The sequence below is a fragment of the Myxocyprinus asiaticus genome, chromosome 21 (genome assembly GCF_019703515.2).
Source record: "Myxocyprinus asiaticus isolate MX2 ecotype Aquarium Trade chromosome 21, UBuf_Myxa_2, whole genome shotgun sequence".
NCBI lineage: Eukaryota > Metazoa > Chordata > Actinopteri > Cypriniformes > Catostomidae > Myxocyprinus > Myxocyprinus asiaticus.
The window spans coordinates 31,367,107-31,390,228 of NC_059364.1; the positions used below are offsets into that span (position 1 = coordinate 31,367,107).

A 23,122-nucleotide genomic window follows, 5' to 3' on the forward strand; every position below is an offset into this window, starting at 1 on the left:
ATTTAGCGTGTCCCATACCTTGTTTGAACGTTAAGTTCCTTTTTCATTCGCTCTCTCTTTCTTTCTTGCTTGTGTTTTGTCTCTGGTTCTCTCTTCTCCTGTGCTAGTACTGTACTGAAGATTGTAAGGGGATTGGTGGCCTGGCTTTAATAGAGGAAGAAGGGAATGTGCAAGCAATTAGCAGGAATCCCCCAGCAGAGCACTCACGAAACCAGAGCAAAATAGAGGAGGTAGAGATGAGGGAAGGAGAATCTGTATTCCCCTGGTGTACATGACAATAGTGTCCTTACAAACACATTTAAGTTCTGAGGTCCATTGGTGCCGTATTATTAGACAACTGTCACTGTATCCTGAAGTCTACCTTTTGCTTTGTATCGCCCTGTCTGTCTGTCTGTCTCTCTCTAACTATCTCATTCTCCTATGCTCAAGAGGATGTTTTAGAGCTGAAATGGAATAAATGGGCTGAAGAGACCAAGATCTGATGTGATCTTGAAAATATTATCTAGAGATGCTGGTTTTCCTGTTACTATTTGGTGTGGTTTGCTTTTGCATGGCCGCTGCTCTGCGTATTTTCTCATAGAGAGAAAGAGAGGGGATGCTGGCTCATGTCTGTCTGTATAACATGTGCGATGTGTAGAGTTTGCATAGATCACTATCAGGGTCACCAAATGATTGCTCCCATCACAGAGAGAGAATGAGGTGAGACGGATATATCAGCTGAGCTATGCACTGCAGAAACATCCATACCGTATGAAATTAATCTAAAAACACCGGCACGAATGGCTGCTGCTTCAGGATTTCTCTACAAATTACCATGAAAGGTTATTTAATCTAAACATGTAAATAACATTATACACTGATTTACACCTTGTTCTGCGTTCAGGATGTAATACACCTACTGTATATTTAGAGCATTTTAACAAGTATATTCCAGATTGTTACAGTCTTCTGTTACAATCAACCTTGTCTCATGGCCATGGACAGCACAATCTGTTCACTGACTGTCTGATGCATATTGCACAAAAATAAGTCAACAGTTCCCATAGGACTGGCTCGTTTTGCGCAACTTCAGACAGGTGCTAATCAAATTCAGGATTTAACCATTTTTATTCTGCTTCCCCTTAACGATTCCAGTTCCTTAATGGTTCCATTAACAATTCTTTTGGTACTTTTGAAAAGGAAATATCGGGACATTTTAAATGGAATTCTTATTGTATTTACCACCCTCAGCAGCATGTTACCAAATGATGAGATGATTCAATATTTTAACAGAACAGATTATTGCTAAAGGCATCTATACATAGACTTTTTAATTAAATTTAAAATATTTGATTAATTATATTTTATAAAACACCTTTAATAACAACAAAATTAATACTTTTTATATTTAACTACACATTTTCATATCAACAGCCTTCCAGTCTCACAAACCTTAAAGCTGCACTACGGAACTTTGGTCTTTGGTGTTTCGGCACTGCTCTTCTGCGTGGATGAATCTATTGATTTGAGGTTACTTGCTTTGCCTGTAGTCACTCGGAGATCATAACGTGCCATTTTCATGTTGACATTATTTTATTCTTTAAACATTTTTAACCAAGATATTACTTGCCATGAGGAAGATAAACAACACTCTTACACATTTAAACATGATTATTCATCTACTACAAATTAATGTTTGGTTGTACTACACATATCAAGTTAAGAGGTGAAACAGTGTGATAAGACTGATTTAAGTCTAATTAAAGACATTATTTTTTTATTACAATCTACTACATCCTCAGTGGACAATGCAGGTGAACCGTAATACTACAATAGTAGGTCTATCCACTGCAAACAATAAGACTGTATTATAAAAAAAAAGAGGATTCAGTAATGATGGGGATGAAATATAGTTTATTAAACATTAAAATAATATGCAGAAACATGCAATGTAACAATTACAATAATAAACAGTTTCTTTAATCATTTATTTGAAGTAAAGTTATAATAGAGAGATGGTCACATGCTAAACAAATAAAATTGGACATTTCTGTGCTATGAAATCTGTAAATTATAAACAACTTGAGATGAGTATAAATTTATGGGGAACTGCCTTATACCTTACTGTAACGGGGTTCACAAGATGGGTGAGAAGGCGGGAACCGGCAGAACAGTCAACATAACTTTTAATGGTATAAGTAGTGTAACACAGTAGTGTGTCTCTCTCTCTCTCGAACTGGCCCCCCCGGCTCATCTTTATCCCCCTCCTGGCTGATTAGGACAATTCAGCACAGGGCGTGCGTCCTCATGGCCTGGCCACACCCTCCACCTCGTCACACTCCTCCACTGCCTGATTCAGGCCGGGGAAACCTCTGGTATGACATACTCCCCTCCCTTCCTGGAGAGAGAGTCCCCGGTCCCCGGACATGCCGTCGCCTGGTCCTCAGCCACTCCTCCACCCTCTGGCAGACGACAGCTGCTCCTCCCCTGGTGGATGGCAGCAAGTCCTCCGAGCCTCGTGGACGGTAACGGCTCCTCCCCTTCCTGGCGGACAGCAGTGGTTCCTCCGACTCCCGGCGAGGACTCCACAACAGCGCATCCCTCCTCCTTCCCGGGTTTCGGCACCAATGTAACGGGGTTCACAAGATGGGCAAGGAGGAGGCTGGAACTGGCAAAACAGTCAACATAACTTTAATGGTATAAATCAACTTAAAGAAACATAGACACACACACACAGCGGTTGCGTGTGTCTCTCTCTCGAACAGGCGTCCCTGGCTCGTCTTTATCCCCCTCCCTACTGATTAGGACAATTCAGCGCCGGGCGTGTGTCCTCACGGCCCAGCAACGCCCTCCTCCTTGTCACACTTACCTATAATAGCATTTAGATGAAATTTAAAAGGCTAAAAGGGCAATGGAAAGTGACAACAACTTAATAATAAGATAAAAATAAGAAAACAGCAATGCACACACTAATGGAATCGAAACAGCAGCAATGTTATAAAATACTCAAAAGTCATGAGTATTACACCATTTCCTAACCAAGCGCGACACAAGCACAACATTCGGTAGATGTGTGACACCCTCGGCCAAAATCAAGTTTTTGTGAACCAACTAGTGAGATGCCAGCTGTAATATACTGCATATACTGACCCATTTGGTGACTGTGCTGGCTGGTGCGACGTCGCAGAAATAGAAACTATTTCAAAAATAGAATGTCCTGTCACTGTCGCCCGTCATGTCGTGGCTAGTTAGGACGAAAACTCTGATTAACATGGAAAAGATACCTTTTATCTCGTGTCGGGGCGTCGCGTCGCGTCTGGTTAGGTCACGGTGTTAGTAAACATGTTACAGTAACTTCACAGGAAAACATAGCCTATTAAACACATGGCGATCATTAAACACATAAGTAATGTTCGATTCACTAAAGCATTATAACCAATGTAAGCTTCAATAACCCTACCAGAAAACATATCCTAGCATTATAGCAAGTAAACAACTTTGCCAAACAGTTAATAGTTAAACACCCATCCAGAGATTGATGTCTTGCTGCTGCTGTCCTGAACAGTGACTGACTGAACCGCCATAGCTTCGCCAGCCAAAACATACATCACATAGCCGGTCCTCCTTTTCTGAAGTTATGGACATAACCTTAACACTCAAAGAAAAATGACGCAAGCCTGTGATTTTGCACCAAATCCAACCTGACAGCACTAAAATCATCATTGTAGGCTTAAAATAGTGAATCAGGGTAAGACAAGGACAGAGTTTTGAACATGTTTTTAATGTACTCACTCAATAATGAACTTTCACGTTTCATGTTAATTGTAACCAAAACAACTAGTGCAGCAAGTACACATAACACAGTAACAGCCCTTGTTCATTTCGAGTTGGACATGACTGTGAGTTTGTGGGCAATGGAGGAGTCAGGAGACAGTGAACAGTTGAGGTGAGTATTTATTTTCTCTTTCTCACACACCAGGATAAATAAAACAGGCTCTCAGTAGCTGACTCAAATCATGGGCTTCCAGTATCCCAAAAGAACTTAAACAAATACAGACTCTTAATAAGTTGTGGCCACACTCAGACACCACTTCTGCCACTCTCTCCCCCACTCTGACGCTCTGGCGTGCTTTATCAGGTCTCCCTCTGCCATCACTATAATAAGAGACAAGTGTTAGAGTAATTACAACCCAGGTGATGAGTTTTACTGCTTTCCCTCTCCCGCAGACAGACACATGTCCACGCCCCCCATGACGCATACCCCCACCGCCGACTCAGGTCGGGGCAACATCCGGCCTGCCTCCCCCATTTCTGGAGAGAAAGTCAGCCACATCCACAACCATCTGTGAAAATCAGCCACAACCATCTGTGGATCACCTCGAATTTAAAGGGCTGAAGAGCTAGATACCAATGGGTGATCCACGCGTTAGTATCCTTCATGCGGTGGAGTCATTGCAGAGGAGCGTAATCGGAACAGAGGGTGAAGGCCCATCCCAGCAGGTAGTAGCGGAGAGTAAGAACAGCCCACTTAATCGCAAGACACTCCTTCTCGATGGTACTGTACTTTGTCTCCCTGAAGGAGACCTTGCGATTAATAAGCAGTACTGGCTGTTCCTCCCCTCCCACCTCCTGCGTGAGCACTGCCCCCAGCCCCCTGTCAGATGCATTCGTCTGCAAAATAAAGGGGAGAGAGAAGTCAGGAGAATGTAAAAGCGGCCCCCCACAAAGTGCAGACTTTACCTTAAGTCAATACCTGTCGGCATGACTCCATCCACTGGACCGGATTGGGGGCCCCATTTTTAGTATAGTCAGTCAGCATGCTGGTGACATCAGAATAACTAGGTAAAAACCTCTGGTAATAGCCGGTCAGCCCCAAAAACTGCCTTACCTCCTTTTTGGTCTTGGGCATCAGGCAGGCCACCCATCGCTGCAGTTTTGTTAACCTTTGGATGCACCTGCCTGTGACCCAAGTGGAACCCCAGATACCTAACTTCCACCCACCCAGCTGCACACTTCTTTGGGTTGGCCATGAGTCCCGCCTGTCGCAACGCTCTCAGGACATCCCTCAGATGTTGCATATGCCGCTGCCAGCCATTACTATAAATGATAAGATCGTCTAGATATGCAGCGGAATATGCCGTATGCGGTCTGAGGATCTTGTCCATGAGGCGCCGAAATGTGGCCAGGGCTCCGAACAAACCGAACGGAAGCGTCACGAATTGGTGTAATCCGAATGGTGTGGAAAAAGCCATTTTTTATTGGAGTTAAAGGGATCTGCCAATATCCCTTTGTTAAGTACAGTTTCGAGTAAAATTGAGCCATGCCCAACGGAGTAACTTGTCAATTCACGGCATTGGATAAACGTCAAATTTTGACACCGCGTTCACTTTCCGGTAGTCAAAACAGAGCCGGACTGAGCCATCGCTCTTCGGTACAAGAACTACCGGGCTGGCCCAATCGCTGTGCGACTCTTGTATTACGCCTATTTCCTGAACTACCTTTTTCTTGTGTTCAGGAAAATGATAGGTGCGGCTACGAACCACCACCCCTGGGGTGGTCTCAATATGGTGCTCTATAAGGTTTGTGCAGCCGGGAAAGGGTGAAAACACATCCGCAAAATCCACTTGCAACCGGGCAATGTCTGTAAGCTGCGATAGTGAGAGGTGGTCTCCACAAGGGACCGGGGTGAACGAATTTGGTTTGGGAGTCACCTCCGGCCTGAGCTCCGCCCTCTCCGAATCTATCGTTGCCAAGGCTACAGGCACCGTCTCCCTCCATGGTTTGATGAGGTTGAGGTGGTAGATTTGATGTGCCCCTCCCCTATCCATTCGCCTAACCTCATAATCGAGATCTCCAACTCGTCGTGTGACCTCAAAGTGTCCTTGCCACTTGGTGGGTAATTTGGAGCTCGAAGTGGGCAGCAATACAAGAACTGACGAAGAGTCATTCATTTGGGAATCAGACTAAGGTGGTTGCGCTGTGTGTTTCGCACTGCTGATTCAATAGACAGTGCCGCTGAATGGTTGCATGAAACACTGTCAGAGTTTTTAGCATGGTGTCCTGTCCACATTGGCAGAAGAATGCACATTCAAAAACCATTAATGGAAAGTTATAAAAATAATTTGGTTCCAGTATTTAAAAAAAAGTACATATTCAGAACTGGTTCTTGGTTCCCAACCTCGGTAGCAAGTAAAACAGATATCCACAATGAAAACTGTATATTTCGCATAGGTTTTTAATTATGTTGGTGAAATAATCTGTATTTATTAATTTTGGATGGACAGAAATTCTGACTGCAAACTCAACACACATTTCTGATGATTTCTTATGTGTTTTCTGTACAGCCAGTTGTCAACCGACACAACTTGAATGAGTATTTTTTCCATGCTGGTGACTGGTCTATCTATTGTTGAATTACTGTATCCACAATTGAGATAAACTCACCCCTAAATGGCATGAAAAAATTAAATGAACTATGATTCATAATTTTTTATGTTGTTCAGACTAGGGCTGCCCCCTAATAGTCGACCAAACATTATTGGATGAGAAGAGTCTTGGTCAACCAAGTTTTGATTGGTCGGTTGGTCACATTCATACCGATGAACTGCTATTACCGCTGGTTGGACGCTAGGCGGTACGATGGGGTAATTTTCGTTAAGCAGGGTTAGGGTTAAGCCTACACAATAAAGCAAGACAACTTGATTTCAGACTTTGAATTTTTTTTATTTATTTTAATTAAAAATTCAAATGAAACTGGAAAAAAAATTAAGTGCAATTCAAATGTGTGTTGTTCAATATTTTGAAAGATGACTTTTCAACAGTTGTGAAGGGCAACATCTCTCTGCAAAGAACCTACTTCATCCGTGCATTCTCTACCCGTCGGGTATTTCATTGTTCAGGAAAATACATCATATGTGTGATTAAATTAATTTTCACTTGGCGTTGTGTCGATGTAGTGACACTAGGGGTCCCTATACGAAACGCCACAACTAGCTGAACTGTGTTACGTGAACTGGCGGTGCGAGACGGCAAACCATTGCGTGCCTCATAGCCAGTGCACCTGGCCATCATGTAACCTCCCCCAACACTCCTAGGAGTGTCCTACGGTCCCCCACACCTCGGGAACAAGTCGACTGCCCAAAATGGGGACAGGCCAACCCAGCCGTGGCCTCCTCTCTTCTTTTTTCTCCCCAAAAAAGAATGGAAATCGTTCAGCTGGGGGCCATAAGTGTCCATGTCGGGGGGGTGTCCATTCCCAAGGGGAAGACACTGCGGAGACCACACCCTGCCCGAAGGTGAGGCAATTGTGTGGAAATACGTCACATGGTCTTACCGAGTCTTGTTGGCAGTGTCGCATGTGGAGCTCTACAAACACGGTGACAGAGGGGGACTCTGCCCAAGGAAGATGTGGGTTTACCAAAGGGGATACCTTCTTGCGGAAGATACATCACATGGGGTTACAAACAGGCAACCAGTTCATGTGGAGCACCTACCCCAGCACAGGGCCTAATAGCACACGTACTGGGCCGGCATCGAATTTCTCCGCCTGCCACAGGGCTAAGGAGGAAGGACATCCAGGGTCCACGACATCGTGAACACGGCTGGGGGGCAAAAAGAGCACGTCTCCCCCTCCAAGAGTGGAATGGCGCTGTACGCAAGCGGTACACCCGGCCAGTTGTCCCGCAAACTTACCTGTTCGTACCTGACAACACACGGGACGAAACCGGCTCAACCCGGAGATTGTAGAACCTCGCGAAAGTATTGGGTGTTGCCCAGCCCACTGCTCTGCAGATGTCTGCTAAAGAGGCGCCGTTGGTCAGGGCCCAGGAGGCCGCCACACTCCTGGTAGAGTGTGCTCTTAGCCCCAAGGGGGGCGGCACACACTGGGCATGATATACCAAAGCGATGCCGTCAATGACCCAGTGGGATATCCTCTGTTTGGAGACAGCGCTCCCTTTCCGCTGTCCTCCGAAGCAGACAAAGAGCTGCTCAGAGCGTCTAAAGCTCTGCGTGTGATCCAAATAGATGCGCTGGGTCTACCTCCACCTGGGAGCACTTGCAGGTTCACCACCTGATCCCGAAACGGGTTGTAGGAACTTTGGGCACATAGCCCGGTCAGGGTCTCAGGACCACGTGAGAGTATTCTGGACTGAACGGGCACATGTCGATGACAGAGTATGCTGGCAGGTCCCCTACCCTCTTGATGGACGTGAGTGCAGTCAGGAGGGCAGTCTTCAAAGAGACCGCCTTTAGCTCAACTGACTCCAGGGGCTCAAACGGGGCTCCCTGCAGGACCACGGAGAGATCCCATGAGGAAATGAGGCGCGGTCTGGGTGGATTCAACCTCCTTGCGCCTCTAAGGAACCTGATAATCAGATCGTGCTTCCCGAGAGACTTACTGTCAACTGCATCGTGGTGCGCCGCTATAGCGGGCACGTACACCTTCAAGGTGGAGGGGGACAGCCGCCCCTAGGCTCACTGGGGGAACGCATACTTGCGCAGACTGTGGGGCCAGCTGTGTGCCAATGCCTCTGTGCCAAGGGGAGCCTCGGTCAGGGCGTACCAGAGTGGGCAGTGGGAGGATCCCAGGAAGCGAACAGGTCAACCTGCGCTTGACCGAATCGATTTGACATCTCGCTGAACATAATCACTCGGCTCCGAAGAAAAAATCTGAATGAGTGGTTGCGAGCCAGCTCCTTTTATACCCATATGTCCGGGGGAGTGGCATGCAAATTCCACTTGCCAATTCCCATTGGCCTTTTCTCAAAGATCAGAGGTGTTTGGGGCTCCCAAGGGCGACCCCTAGTGTCACTACTTCGACACAATGTCAAGTGAGTGACAATATATATATATATATATATATATATATATATATATATATATATATATATATATATATATATATATCCAATTACATCGGCAACCGCCGTGCTGAGGGATCGGTGAATATTCTTGCTTTAGTGATTTTGCATTGAAAATTAATTTATTTAAAAAATGAAAAACTTAAATCAGATACATTTCTAAATTCAAATTGCACTCCAAACCAAACGAAAAAGCAATTAAAATAACGAAGTGATCAAAAAATAATATATAGATATACCCACCTTTCCATTTACCGCCAGGCAAGTCTCCGTCTAAACATGCAGGTGGAAAATTACTTACACAAATGAAGACATAATAACAATTAAAAATGTAAAAATAATAATTATAATGATGATAATAATCACTGATATAAATCACGGTTCGAGGTGAACGTGTTTTTGTATTATTTTATGTTTTAATCACAGATGTATAGGCTGCAGAGTTGTGGTCACAATGAACTGCTCTGTGGAAATAAAGCGAACTGAACTCAAAGCACCTCCTGAGCTGAGATGTCTGAGGTCATTTGCAGCACTCATAGATGATACTGTTCTTGCAAAAAATAAATAAATAAATAAATTCAGAAGACAGAAACAAAGAAAGAGTGAGAACCTTTTACATGCGCGTGTTCCAAGAGACTGCACCAGTCTGTGCAAACAGCGCGTCATACATGCACATAGACAGCTTTTCATCTGTTCTTAATAATATAATAAAGTGTGTTTTTCAAGCGCATGTGTGTGTGTCTAAGGGCAAATTATTTGTAATATCAATTTGATAATAATAATAGTCTAATAAATAATAATAATAATAATAATAATAATAATAATTTAATACATTAATGGGAAAACAAACCAAATATCGTCTTGACATCATTAAAGGCATCAGCTATTGGCGAACACTCTGACCATCGTCGATCCCCGAGATCATCGTCTGTCGGCACAACCCTAATGTGCATTTTTCTCTATAAATTAAAACAATTTTCAGACAGTCTGCTTGCTGGTTTTTCCGACACATTCAGAATCATTACCACTTTTGCCGGTGTCGCTGCGGCTCGCTTAGTGCGTGCGCTTGTAAAATGTATATTTTAAAAGGCTCATTATTACGGTTTAGTATTTCTCTGTAATGTAGAACAGTGTTAGCAATGTTACTTATAATATTCTTTCTCAGCCCTGGAACTCAAACCATTTTCTGATGCCCCCCCAAAAATATAGATTTAAGTAATTAAATTAATATCATAAATGTGCTACAACAAGTAGACTAATGGCATAAACTAACGACTACTAGTCGACCAGGAAAATCTTTGGTCGGGGGCAGCTCTAGTACAGACAGACCTGTCCATGCGTGCGATTCTTAGCCAGATAAGCTGCACACTGAACAAGACTTTCTGATGTTCAAAAGTCTGCCTATGCTAGACAATCAGAGAGGTCATCCAGCAGAGGAGAATATTGTGTGCTGAGGATTCACAACATTCTCATTTGCATGCAAAATCAGTCCTTTTGCTCATTCAACAATTATATGTTGTTTTTCCCTCTAATAATTCCACAACAACATGCATATTAATATTTCTTTGCATGGTTCATCTCTGAAGAGAATACATTGCCAACTGTTTGGTTTCTCTCCAAGAATCCTCCGAGCATCCTCTATGCATACAGACACAACTCTGTCTCTCTCTCTATCTTTTTCTCCCTTCCTCATCACACACTCACCTTATTCCCAAAAGAATCTGCTCTGTGATTGTGTCTGTGTGTATGTATGTGTGTCATTAGTGATCGTCAGAAGGAATTCCCTCTCTAAGCAGTCGGAAACTCAAGTGCCAAAAAGCCTGTTGGCATATTAAGTCTCTTTCTCTCTCTGGCTCTCTCGTAGATCAGGGCTCTAAGCAGAGGTGGGTAGAGTAGCCAAAAATATTACTCAAGTAGAATGAAAAGTAATAATGTTAAAAATTACTTGAGGAAAAGTAAGAAAGTATCCAATAAAAAGAATACTCAAGTAGTGAGTAACTAGTTACTTTAACATACAGTGTAATGGATGTTTACTCTCCTATATTCGAGTACATGATACACATTTAACATGCATTACAGAATGATTATTATTATTAATAATAATACTATTACTAATATTATTGTTAATGAAAATTGCCATCATTCACCACCATGTTGTTCCAAACCCATATGACTTTTGTGTGTGGGTGAGAAACAGATAAATCGATAGATCTAACAGATATAGATAAACAGAATAAACAGATAGATCTGTTTCTCACCCACACTTATTGTATCCATTCTGAAGACATAGTTGACAAATGTTGGTACCCATTCACTTGCATTCTATGAACCAACAGAGCTGAGATATTCTTCTAAAAATCTTTGTGTTCAGTAAAAGAAAAAAAAAAACCCCATACATATCTGGGTATGGGGGTGAGTAAATGATGTGAGAAAATTGGGGAAATTATTCCTATAAGGAGATGTTAGAGAGAATGCTAGCCTTAATCATCATTTACTATTTATTTCCCCTCCATATTTTAAAAGGGAATGGTGACTGAGACTGTCAGTCCCTATCATTCTGTCTAACATCTTTTGGGTTCCACAGATTACAGAAAGTTTCATGGGGTTGGAAGAACATGAGGGTGGGGAAATGATGATATAATATTAATTAAAGGCTGAACTATCACTTTAAGGATGCTTCTTAAATTTGGACGAATCTGTCAATTAGAAGAGAAGTTTGAAAAACATGAACAATGTCACAGTCCCAAATTATATATAATGTGTAATTATACACTGAAGCAAGATCATGTTTTATTCATGCATTCTGTCACTATTTCAAAGCTTTTTACGTCCTGCTGCAGTACCGCCTATATGCATATTACGTAGTCTGCATAGGGCACCAACTCCCTAGGTGGGCACTATCTTACCCTAGGGGGGCACCAGAAACTCCACTGACTGCCCTTACTCACATGTAATACATTATTCAAGGACCCGGTAGCAGTCGCGGAATACATTTGATCACCTCGCGCTTGCATTTTCTCACCGTGCCTTGTGCCAACCTTGCACATGCAGAAATGCTCACAATCGCGATAGGCAGGGCAAAACATTTGCACTTAACAAGGATGATTACAGGACACTGTGTTTTCTTAAGTTGGAGCTGCGATTTTAATCTTGAAATATATCCTTGTCTTGGTGTAAAATGAAGGCATTGTGTGGAGTGAAGAAATGTTTGTTTTGCGTGCTTGCTGCTGTAGTGTTTAACGCGACTCGAGTGACAGTGTGCAGCTGTGAAGTTCATCTGTCGTAAGAGTCCCATTCAAAAATCTTAATAAATTATGCATTTATTAGCATTTATTAAATTAAAACCAGTAATGTAACGACAGGAACGCTACCTATTGTAACCAAGTAAAAGTACACTTTTTTTTCAGAAATGTACTTAAGAGTGAAAAGTGCCCACCATAAAACATACTCATAAAAGTAAATTTTCCCTGACAAGTTACTCAAGTAAATGTAACAGAGTAAATGTAGTGCGTTATTACCCACCTCTGGCTCTAAGGGACATTAAAAAGTAGCAGAGAGCACCTTTAATCTGTCTCATACGTCTGCCTCTCTGGCTGTCTGTGTATTAGAAGTGTCTCTGTGTGCTAAAGAACCATCACTACACACTGCTATACAAGAGAAATACCAGAACAGCCTTTCTTTCTCTAACATCTTATCTCTCACTTAGCCAGAGTCATATCTGAGTCAAAATGTGGCCTACCCTTACAGGTATGGATTAATTTCAAAAGCCTAAGGTCTTTGAAAGAACAGCGAATAAATTCCCACATAGCTCTCTAAACCCGACCACATGCTTTCTGTATTCATGCATTCTCTTGTGAAATTACAGCTATAAATGGCTTATGTAAAGGTACATTCACATGTTTGATGTGATGTTATATTACAGGACATGTGCCCCATTTCTTACCACCAGCATTATAATGCACGTTGTCCATTTGTCAGGGTAGGGATTAATGTTTTTGGGCCACCAGAATGTGGTGCCATATGGCTGGACTGAACATAACAGCATAAAGAACTCAATTTACTAGATTTATTTTGTGATGTTACCCAAACATGTTGAGATGTGCCGTGAGAATGTCATGACAAACTAATTCATCTCTTGATGAAGCAGTTAAGAAAGCACAAAATGAAGCAATAAGGTCTGCGAGGCCATGCTATTTTGTAGCAGTATGTTTGTTAAAAAATACTCACTGAGCACTTTTTATTGTACACACACTTATTCATGCGATTGCAGCAGTGCAATGCATAAAATCATGTAGATACGGGTCAGGAGCTTCAGTTAATGTTCACATTAACAGTAGGGTGCTACCAGGATGACCTGCTCCTCATCCTCCCTGACCTTGCACAGTCTGTGCAAGTAGGCTCACTGGGGGAAACGCATATTTGCATAGGCCAGGAGGCCAGCTGTGAGCCAGCGCGTCTATGCCGAGAGGAGCCTCGGTCAGGGCGTACCAGAGTGGGCAGTGGGAGGATTCTTGGGAGGCAAACAGGTCTACCTGTGCCTGTTTGAATCGACTCCAGATCAGCTGGACCACCTGAGGGTGGAGTCTCCACTCTCCCCTGAGGGTAACCTACCGTAACAGCGCATCCGCTGTAGTGTTGAGGTCGCCCGGGATGTGAGTGTCTCGCAGCGACTTGAAGTGCTGCTGACTCCAGAGGAGGAGACGTTGGGCGAATTGTGACATACAACGAGAGCACAGACTGCCTTGGCGGTTGACATATGCTACCGTTGCCATGTTGCCTGTCCGAACTAACACGTGCTTGCCCTGGATCAACGGCCGGAACCTCCGCAGGGCGAGCAGAATTGCCAACAACTCGAGGCAGTTGATGTGCCAACGCAGTCGTGGGCCAGTCCATAAGCCGACGGCTGCGTGCCCATTGCAAACAGCACCCCAGCCCATTTTGGAGGCGTCTGTCATGACCACGACGTGTCTGGAGACCTGCTCTAGGGGAATACCCACCCATAGAAACGAGAGGTCGGTCCAAGGGCTGAAAAGATGGTGACAGACCGGTGTGAATAATCGCCCCCAGTGCTAGCCGGGCTGACTTCAAACCCGTAGGTAGAAGGACCGAGGCGGGGAGCCGCTGGGGTGGCTTGCTTTCTTATGAAAGCAATGTTGCCATGGTCATGTTCTCGCAGTGAGAACAGCGAGAACATGCGAGGACAGCGATCGTGACCGTCTGAAGTTGAGAGGTAACAACCGCAACCAGGAATAACACACAATCGGAAAGGCATCTTTAAAAAGACGCGTCTTTAAAAAGTCGTTCCGTGTGTGCCGCTCTTTTAGAGAAATATACTCTTTCAGAAAAATATACTCTCTTTTTTCTGCCGAAGCGCCCAGGGGCATTCTCTGCAGTGCACCAGTGCAGAGGAGGGAGAAGCAGCTGAATTGCGCCGTCAGATCCAGCAGAGGTGAATGAACAGTCGTGAGAATTCAACTCAATGAGCATGACCGTTCGGCTCCGAAGAGAAAATCTGAATGAGTGGTTGCATACCAGCTCCTTTTATACCCGTATGTCCGGGGGAGTGGCATGCAAATTCCATTCACCAATTTTCATTGGCCTTTTATCAAAGACCAGAGGCGTTTCAGGCTCCCAAGAGTGATCCCTATTATCACTACATCGACACAACGTCGAGTGAGTGACAGATAGGGAACCAAGTCTATACAATCTAGAGGGGGTCCAATAGAATCAATGTAAAATCTAAAATTGCATAAGGTGCACCTTTGCATTTCTAGATGTAGACTTGACGTTTTTTTAGAATCCTAGCCCACACTCCCTCCTCCAATACCAAGTTTAAATCTTTCTCCCATAATCTCTTGAGAGAAGCCGAAGCTCCATCCCACAGACTCTGAATTAGCAGGGAGTAATACACTGATGCCTCATGACCTTTTCCAAAAGCAGTAATCACCACTCTCAGAGTATCTGCCGCTCTAGTGGGGTGTGTGCTACTCCCAAAAATAGTACAAAGCAGGTGACGCAGCTGTAAATACCTGATGAATTGAGACCTGGGAATCCCAAAATGTTGAACCATATTTTCAAATAATCTCAACACTCCACTCTCATATAGGTCACCGAGCATATTAACCTCCTGCACAATCCACTCTGTCTAGCAGAAAGGGGACTTATTAATACATAATTTGGGGTTCAGCCATATGCTTGAAGCAACATTTAAATAAATGTTTGAATTAAACACTCTGGACACTTTTGTCCATATCGCATGCAAATGTGAGATAACTGGGTGTAACTTAACTTCTCTGGTTAGTTTGATAGAAAGGCTTTGCAATGGCGAAATAGGGGCAAGAAATTCCTGTTCAATACAGTACCAGGGAGGGGCTCTTTCAGGTGGAAGCGACCAATGTCTGAGACCGAGTACATAATAATGAAACAAAATTTTGGCCTAGCCCACCTTTGTCAATTGGCCTATGTAACTTATTGAAGTGTAATCTGGGATGTGTGCCATTCCAAATGAAAGACTTCACTATGCTATCAAATTGCTTGAAATAAGAGAGGGGACATCTATAAGGATAGACTGTAGCAGGTACATTCCATTTTGGAATACAATTCATTTTAATAACATTAATCTTCCCAGCCATAGATAAATGTAATTAAGCCCACCTGGTCATATCGCTCGATGTGATTTTTATTAAAGGGTCAAAATGAACTCTAACTAAATCAAACAAATTTGCTGGGAATAAAATACCCAAATACTTAATGCCCTGTTTGGGCCACTGGAAGGTGCCCAGCTGAAAAGTCGTTATTGGGCAGTATGCTGTCAGAGACAAAGCTTCGGATTTAGACTAATTCACTCTGTATTCTGAGAATTTTGAAAAGGAATTAATAATTCTGTGGAGGCAAGGCATAGATCTAGCAGGATCGGAGACAAATAATAAAATATAATCTGCATAAAGCAAAAGCTTATGTGCCACACCTCCCACCACTACACCTGGAAAATCATCCTCCTTTCTTATTGCATCTGCAAATGGTTCCAGGGCAAGACAGAACAATAAGGGGGAAAGAGGGCAACTCTGCCGGATGCCCCTATCCAGAGTAAAATAATCTGAAATTAATCCATTCGTTTGAACCGCCGCTACCGGGTGTCTATAAAGTAACTTAATCCACCCAATAAAAGTATTCCCAAACCCGTACATTTCCAAAATACATAAAAGATAATCCCATTCTACCATATCAAACACCTTTTTGGTGTCAAGCGAGATGGCAGCAACTGAAGTCTGGTCGTTCACCACTGCCCACATGACATTAATGAAATGCCTAATGTTATCAGAAGAGTATGGCCCTGAATATACCCCACCTGATCTATATGTATAAGAGATGTCATAACTTATTTTTACTATATTTTAACATCTAGCTGGATCAGGGAAATTGGACGGTAACTCTTACACTCACTTGGATCTTTGTCCTTTTTAAGAATTAGACTGATCTGGGGTTGTCATGGTTGACAGAAACTTTCCATTTTTTAATGAATCCGTATAAACTTCTAGCAAAAGTGGAGCCAATTCTGTTGCGTAAGATCTAAAAAATTCAATCTTGCCTGTAGGCAAGAGCTTAATTACCTCGCCAAGCTCCTCCAAGGTTATCTCAGAATCAAGAGAATTGTTTTGCTCAGTCGTCAGTTTAGGAAGTTCTAATGGTTCCACAAAGTTTCTAATATCCTCTTCAGTAGATTCAGTAGAGCTATAAAGATCAAGATAGAATTCTTTAAAAGCATTGTTAATAACAATGGTAAATATTTCACCACCAGCAGATTTCACTGAGGGAATGGTAGAAGAAGACTCTCTGTTTTATATACCTAGCCAGACGTTTTCCTGCCTTGTCCCCCGACTCAAAGTATGACTGTCTTGGCCCTGAATAGCCAAAACTCCACCTTCAGCGACAAAAGAGTATTATATCTGTATTTCAATCGGGTCAATTCTCTGAGGCCATAAGACGACATTCGGTGCTTCGGCTCTGCCTCGGCACCTTTAATATTCCCTTCCAATTCCACGAGTTCTTGTGCTTTGGATTTCTGGTGAATGCGGCATACTGTATGATCCGGCCCCTAAGAACCGCCTTAAGTGCCTCCCAAACCACGCTCACAGAGGATACTGAGGACCAGTTGGTCTCCATATAGACATTCATTTCAGACTTTAACATTTGTTGAAATTCAGGATTTTGCAAAAGTAATACATTAAAGCAGCAACTATATGATTTCCTTTTCTCTATATGTGGCAACACCTCTAAACACACCAGGGCGTGATCAGAGACTAAAATGTTTCCAATTTAGCAATCAGCAACTCATGAAATGAGGAACAACTGATGAAATGAGGGACTTAGATATAAAAAAAATCTATTCTAATGTAAATCTTATGGACTGATGAAACATTTTTATAGTCCCTCCCAGATGGGCTCAAAAGTCTCCATATACCTGTAAGACCAAGATTTTTACACATCCTGTGAAGCGTCAGTGTTGCTCTAGGGGGCTTGCACACTTTTGCTTCACTATGGTCAAGGACTGAGTCCATCAAAAGATTAATGTCTCCTTCCAATATTATATCATGAGGGGTGCTTGCAACATCCCTTCAAAATCTATAAAAAAGCCTGATCATCAACGTTAGGTGCATAAATATTAGCCAAAATAAGACTTTGCCCCTGAATTTCAGCTAAAACAATAATGACTCTTCCTAATTTATCTTTAATCTGTTTGAGACATTTGAAATGTAGATGTTTACTTATCAGTGTAATGACTCCCCTGCTCTTACTTGAGCCAGCACTAAAGAAAACATGCCCACCCCATATCCTCCCAAATTTTTCAGCTTCCTGCGGGGAAAAATGCATTTCTTGAAGAAACACTGTATCATATTTCTTACCCTTAAGAAGAGAAATAACCATCCTTCTTTTTATGGGGTTCCCCGACCCATTTACATTCCATGTGGAGAGAGACAGTTCACTCATATTAACATTTGACATTTTGACATATAAAAAAAATAGATTGTGTGTCAAAAACAAGATTATAAAGACCACATTCCAACATTAGTGCAGCCATCAAAACCCGAACTTCCCCCAGAACCCAACAAACAGAAAAAAGAAAAACATGCGCATTAACTCCATGCATCCTTCCAAACTCAAACAGTCCATTCACACCTACGAGAACCCCCGCAACAACTTTGCTGTTGGATTACTCAAGTCCGGTGTTTCTATTCAAATTTTGTGAGACAGAATTACACGACAAAAGAATCTATAAAACAGACTCCAGCCTATAGGCAGAATAAACACAAAGAGCATGTAGATTCATCCATAAAACTGTCCTGAAGGTGTGTTACTCTACAAAATAAACTCCAGCCACTAGGCGGAACCAGCACAAAAATAGCGTGCAGATTCGTTAAACAGTCAAACGAATGTTCAGTGAGCCGGTCCACTCGGCTGCAACATAAGTGCAAATAAATGACTTAAAGAGCACCTATTATGGTTTTACAAATATTGCCTTTCATGTAGTGTGTTATATAGCTGTTTGTGAATGTGAAAAAGTCTGCAAAGTTTCAAAAATCAGAGTGCACGACAAATGGAGTTATTGACTCCCAAAAGAAAGAACCGATTCTGAACATCTGAAATGAGTCGTTAGTAATTCCTGACTTACTTCCTGTACTGACCTACATAATTTGGTAACAAAAATCCCACCTCTGGTCTTCATTGGCTGCTCACAAACAGCTTTGACCCGCCCTCAAACACTACACTAAGTGGTAGACCAATCAAAACAGACTGGGACATCTGACCAATCAGAGCAGAGTAGGCTCTCTGAAAGGAGGAGTTTAGAATTAATCCTTTAGAACAGATCATTGAACGAGTCGTTTTTGACGCTGCGGAAAAAGGTAATGCTGCAATTTAAATTATGAGCAAATTAAAGGGTTTTTTGAACTTGGATGCATGTAAATCTATTGTATTAGACCTTTAAAACAAAATTAGGCACGTTTAAAAACCATAATAGGTGCTCTTTAATCACTGCAATGTCTTTGCAAGAAATACTCAACAAAACAAACTCCAGCCAATAGGAGGAATAAGCACAAAGAGCATGTAGATTCATCCAAAAAACTGTCCAGAAGGTGTGTTACTCTACAAAATAAACTCCAGCCGCTAGGCAGAACCAGCACAAAAAAAAAGCACAGGCAGTTTCCTCAAATAGTCAAGTGAATGTTCAGTGAGCCGGTCCACTCGGCTGCAACGTGAGTACCACAAGACTTATTCACTCCATTGAATTTATGAAGGACATCGCTTGCTGTGGGCATGTGAATGTTTTATGGCCATCCTTAGCATCTATTCTCAATTTGGCCGGGAATATCAGTGCAAATGCGACCTTCCATTGATGTAAAAGTTTCTTGCATTCCTTGAATCGATCACATTTCTCTCTTGTCGAAAATGCTGTGGTTTTTCCAAGAAAGCCTTCCTTTACTCCTCGCCTCGCGTAGCACAAGTTCTTTATTGGATGATCTCAGAAATTTGGCCAGAATTGATCGGGGCCTGCCTCGCTACATGGATTGCTGAGCTGGAACCCTGTGAGCTCGCTCGATTTCCAGATTATGGCCTGCTATGTCCAGCAGATTCGGAAGGAGCCTGTCCAGGAATTTCACCATATCCTGTCCCTCTTTGCCCTTGGGAATTCCAACGATAAGGACGTTATTCCGCCGGCTACAGTTCTCCATGTCCTCCAACTTCTCCCAGGCATGCTCCAAATCCACCTTGGTCACTAGCATATTAGCAGATAATTCCCTCTCCGATGACTCCAGATAATCTATCCGTTTCTCAACATCCCCCATTCTTGTAACCACATCAGTGAACTTTGCCTCAATGGCAGTGATCGATCGACGTATCACAGCAAGATCCTCCAAATTAGCAACGACCTTCGTCAGCATTGCTGACATGGTCAGCATCTCTCTGCATTTCCCTCACTTCCCCGACTAAATTGACTCCCACGCTCGCGGCCTGCTCGGGGGCGTCAGCTTGAGCATGTAAGTGTCTTTTAATGTCTCCAGAGCCCGAGGATTTTGAATTCTTTGATCTATTGTCTTCCTAGAACAGTTATGGAACAGAGTGTATCGAATCTCACCAGTTTATGACATTAAAAGTGTTAAAACTAGCAAAGTGCGCAGAGCTCGCCATTCACACGTCTGATCCTCACATGGCGTCATGTGACTCGGAAACGCCTTGTCGATGAGCGAGGTCAACGGAGAATGGTCAGACTGGTTTGAGCTGACAGAAAGGCTACGGTAACTCAAATAACCACTCTGTAAAATTGTAGTGAGCAGAATAGCATCTCAGAATGCACGACACGTTGAACCTTGAGGCGGATGGGCTACAACAGCAGAAGACCACGTCGGGCACTTTATTAGCACCATAGTGTTCCTAATAAAGTTCTAAGTGAGTGTATATAGCCATGGTTAAATATTTTTACAATATAGCACATCACCAAGTGCTTTATTGCTTTATTTATGTTACTACATAATAAAACTACTAAGTACACAGTTTCTTTCAAACATTATTAGGGATATGAATCCTTGGGTTGATAGCGAATCAATTTGATTCATGATTTACTGTTTTTCTTAATCGATTCAAAAGTGATTTTTGTAGATTCAGAGTGATTCAGTGCGATTTGATACACTATTCAATTCGATTCTATTTCATAATCAGTTGTTTTTTTGTTTTGTTTTTTTGTTTTATGAAGTTTTAGTTTTTAGTTTTTAAATACTTCCCCTAATGTAGCTTAGGCAATAAAAAGACAAGCTACTTCAGAATGTTTATTGCACCAAAAGTAACTTAAATGAAAACACAATACCTGTGAACTACCATGAACCATTAACTTGGAATACAACAAAGAGTGCAATACTTACAATGCGAGATGGTAGGGTTAGTAAAAAAAATAAAAATAAAATAAAGAATACATTAAGGTAACATAAACTGACTACTTTTTGTTACATTTGTGTAACCTCAAGATCACATATGAAAATAAAGAGAAGAGAAAAGAAATATGAATAGCCACTTTCACAATATCAAAATTGTTGGATTGCAATTAACGGGTAAATTGACCACATCTGCTATTCACACATGCTAGGGTCGTGCTGACAGACGAATATCCCGAGGATCGACAATGGTCAGAGTAATCACCAATAGCTGATGCCTTTGTCGATGTCAATACGATATTTGTCTCGTTTTCCCATTAATGTATGAAATTATTATTATTAGGCTATTATTATTATCAAATTAATATTAATATGAATAATTTGCCCCACGGTGCACAGACACGTGCTTGAAGAAACACACTTTATTATATTATTATGAACAGATGACAGAAAAGCCGTCTTTGCGCAGGTATGACATGTTGTTTGTACAGAGCCGTGCAGTCTCATGAAACACATGTAAAAGGTTCTCACTCTTTCTTTGTTTCTGTCTTCTGAATTTGTTTTTGCAAGAACAGTATCGGCTATGATCCTGTCCAATTTGATGACATTTTTTTTTACTCCAGTGTAACTGAATCATCTCCGTTTTATGACAGTGACTCCTGACCTCATGCATGCTCAAACCATTAATCTTATGACTCTTTTCACACATAGCATCAAAACTGAATTTTACATGTAATGTTACAACTGCTCATTCAGGGAAATAGCCAAAACTAAATTTACCCATATTTTCGAACGAGTCGTGTTTACACATGACCTATTAACTGAAAATTTTAGTTAATTTTCTGGAAAAGGCTGTATGTGTGAAAGCGACTAATGATGACTAGGTTGATAAATAGTTCACCCAAAAATGAAAATTCTGTCATCATTTACTCTCCCTCATGTTGTTTCACATCCATAGGACTTTCTTTTTTTTCTACGGAACACAAAAGACGTCTTAGTCACTATTCACTTTCATTGTATGGAAAAAAGATGCAATTAAATTAAATGGTGACCAAGATTAACTTATTAACATATTGCTTAACATCTCCTTCTGTGAAAGAAAGTCATATGGTTTTGGAACAACATCAGGGTGATTATGGTAACAGAATTTTCATTTTGGGTGAACTATATTCTTTTAAACTGCTAATATTTTTAAATGTAGTAATCTGAACTTCGTAAACTTTGCTGGAGCATGCAGTAATAATACCGCTAGGCTGGAAAATCGTACTGGGTAATGCGCTTATTAATGTATGAATAATCAGAACGTACATGTCAGACATATTATATGAACAGTTGTTATGCATCATAGCTGTTACTATTGTGTATTTCAGCAAGGTTAGAACACTGTATTGACCATCAGCATACAGAAACTATGTACATTTTTAAATGTTTTGCATAAAATGTAGTAATCAGTCCTAAAGATCTGTTTGCACCATGGTTGCAAAACTGGTTGCAGAACTTACCATATCGCATTAAGGCTGGTGTCGTGAAAGAAGTCGTGAGATCGAGCGCCTGCCTTGTGTGACCTAGCACCTCTGCAATGAGCTCATTTAACTGTGTTAGAGAAAGGACAGCTTTATTACACACTTTCACACAAGGCAAAACTACTTAAGCTACATCAGCTGCACATACTCACTCTTGCTCTGTTGTTCCATCTCCTCACTCTTTTATCTGCATATTTGCATTATTCACCAGAGAGTTCAACCATCCCATCTGTAATTTTCTAGCGTGTTCGGTCTTGTCTTAAAAACAAAACGAGTGAGAAAGACAGATAAAAATAAAGGGAAAAGAGGGAGAGACAGACACTGATATATTTGATGTGTTATGCTCTTCACATTTAGTATGGAGCCGAATAGATGCAGAGGCTGCTTGTGGTTTTGCTGCACACTAACCACATACATGAGTATTTCTTAACAACCAGACCACCAGGCTCTAAAGAGACACCCCTCTCACTGCTCACTGGCGCAGAGAGCCTGAAATTGCCTGTGTGTGTGTGTGTGTGTGTGTGTGTGTGTGTGTGTGTGTGTGTGGGGTAAAGGGATGGACTCGCTGGATACTAAGCCTCTGTATGTGACTCACACATTAGCTTATCTCTGTAGTTGAGCAGAATCTAGTTATGGTATTAAATGCACATGCAAAACCTGATCCGAACACACACACACCACACACAGACACACACACGTTTGTATGTACGGTTTATGATGACTCCATAGATCTAATGTTCCCTATCTGTCACTCACTCAACGTTGTGTCGATGTAGTGACACTAGGGGTCACTCTTGGGAGCCCCAAACACCTCTGATCTTTTTTTTTAAAAGGC

General features: G+C 42.0%; 1 protein-coding gene and 1 long non-coding RNA gene across 7 annotated transcripts in view; one reads left to right on the plus strand and one right to left on the minus strand.

The window, feature by feature from the left end:
• LOC127411855 (solute carrier family 4 member 11-like) overlaps positions 1 to 23,122 on the plus strand; it is a 120,556-nt gene that overhangs the window by 14,164 nt on the left and 83,270 nt on the right. The gene's annotated exons all lie outside the window — the stretch shown is intronic.
• LOC127411858 (uncharacterized) lies at positions 1,884 to 22,574 on the minus strand. Of its 2 annotated transcripts, XR_007892357.1 has the most exons (4): positions 22,440 to 22,574; positions 22,267 to 22,357; positions 9,084 to 9,113; positions 1,884 to 4,134 (listed from the first exon to the last, which is right to left on the minus strand). It is a non-coding gene; the product is annotated as an uncharacterized LOC127411858 (long non-coding RNA). The 2 variants fall into 2 exon arrangements; XR_007892356.1 differs by lacking the exon at positions 9,084 to 9,113 and having other exon boundaries at positions 1,884 to 2,647.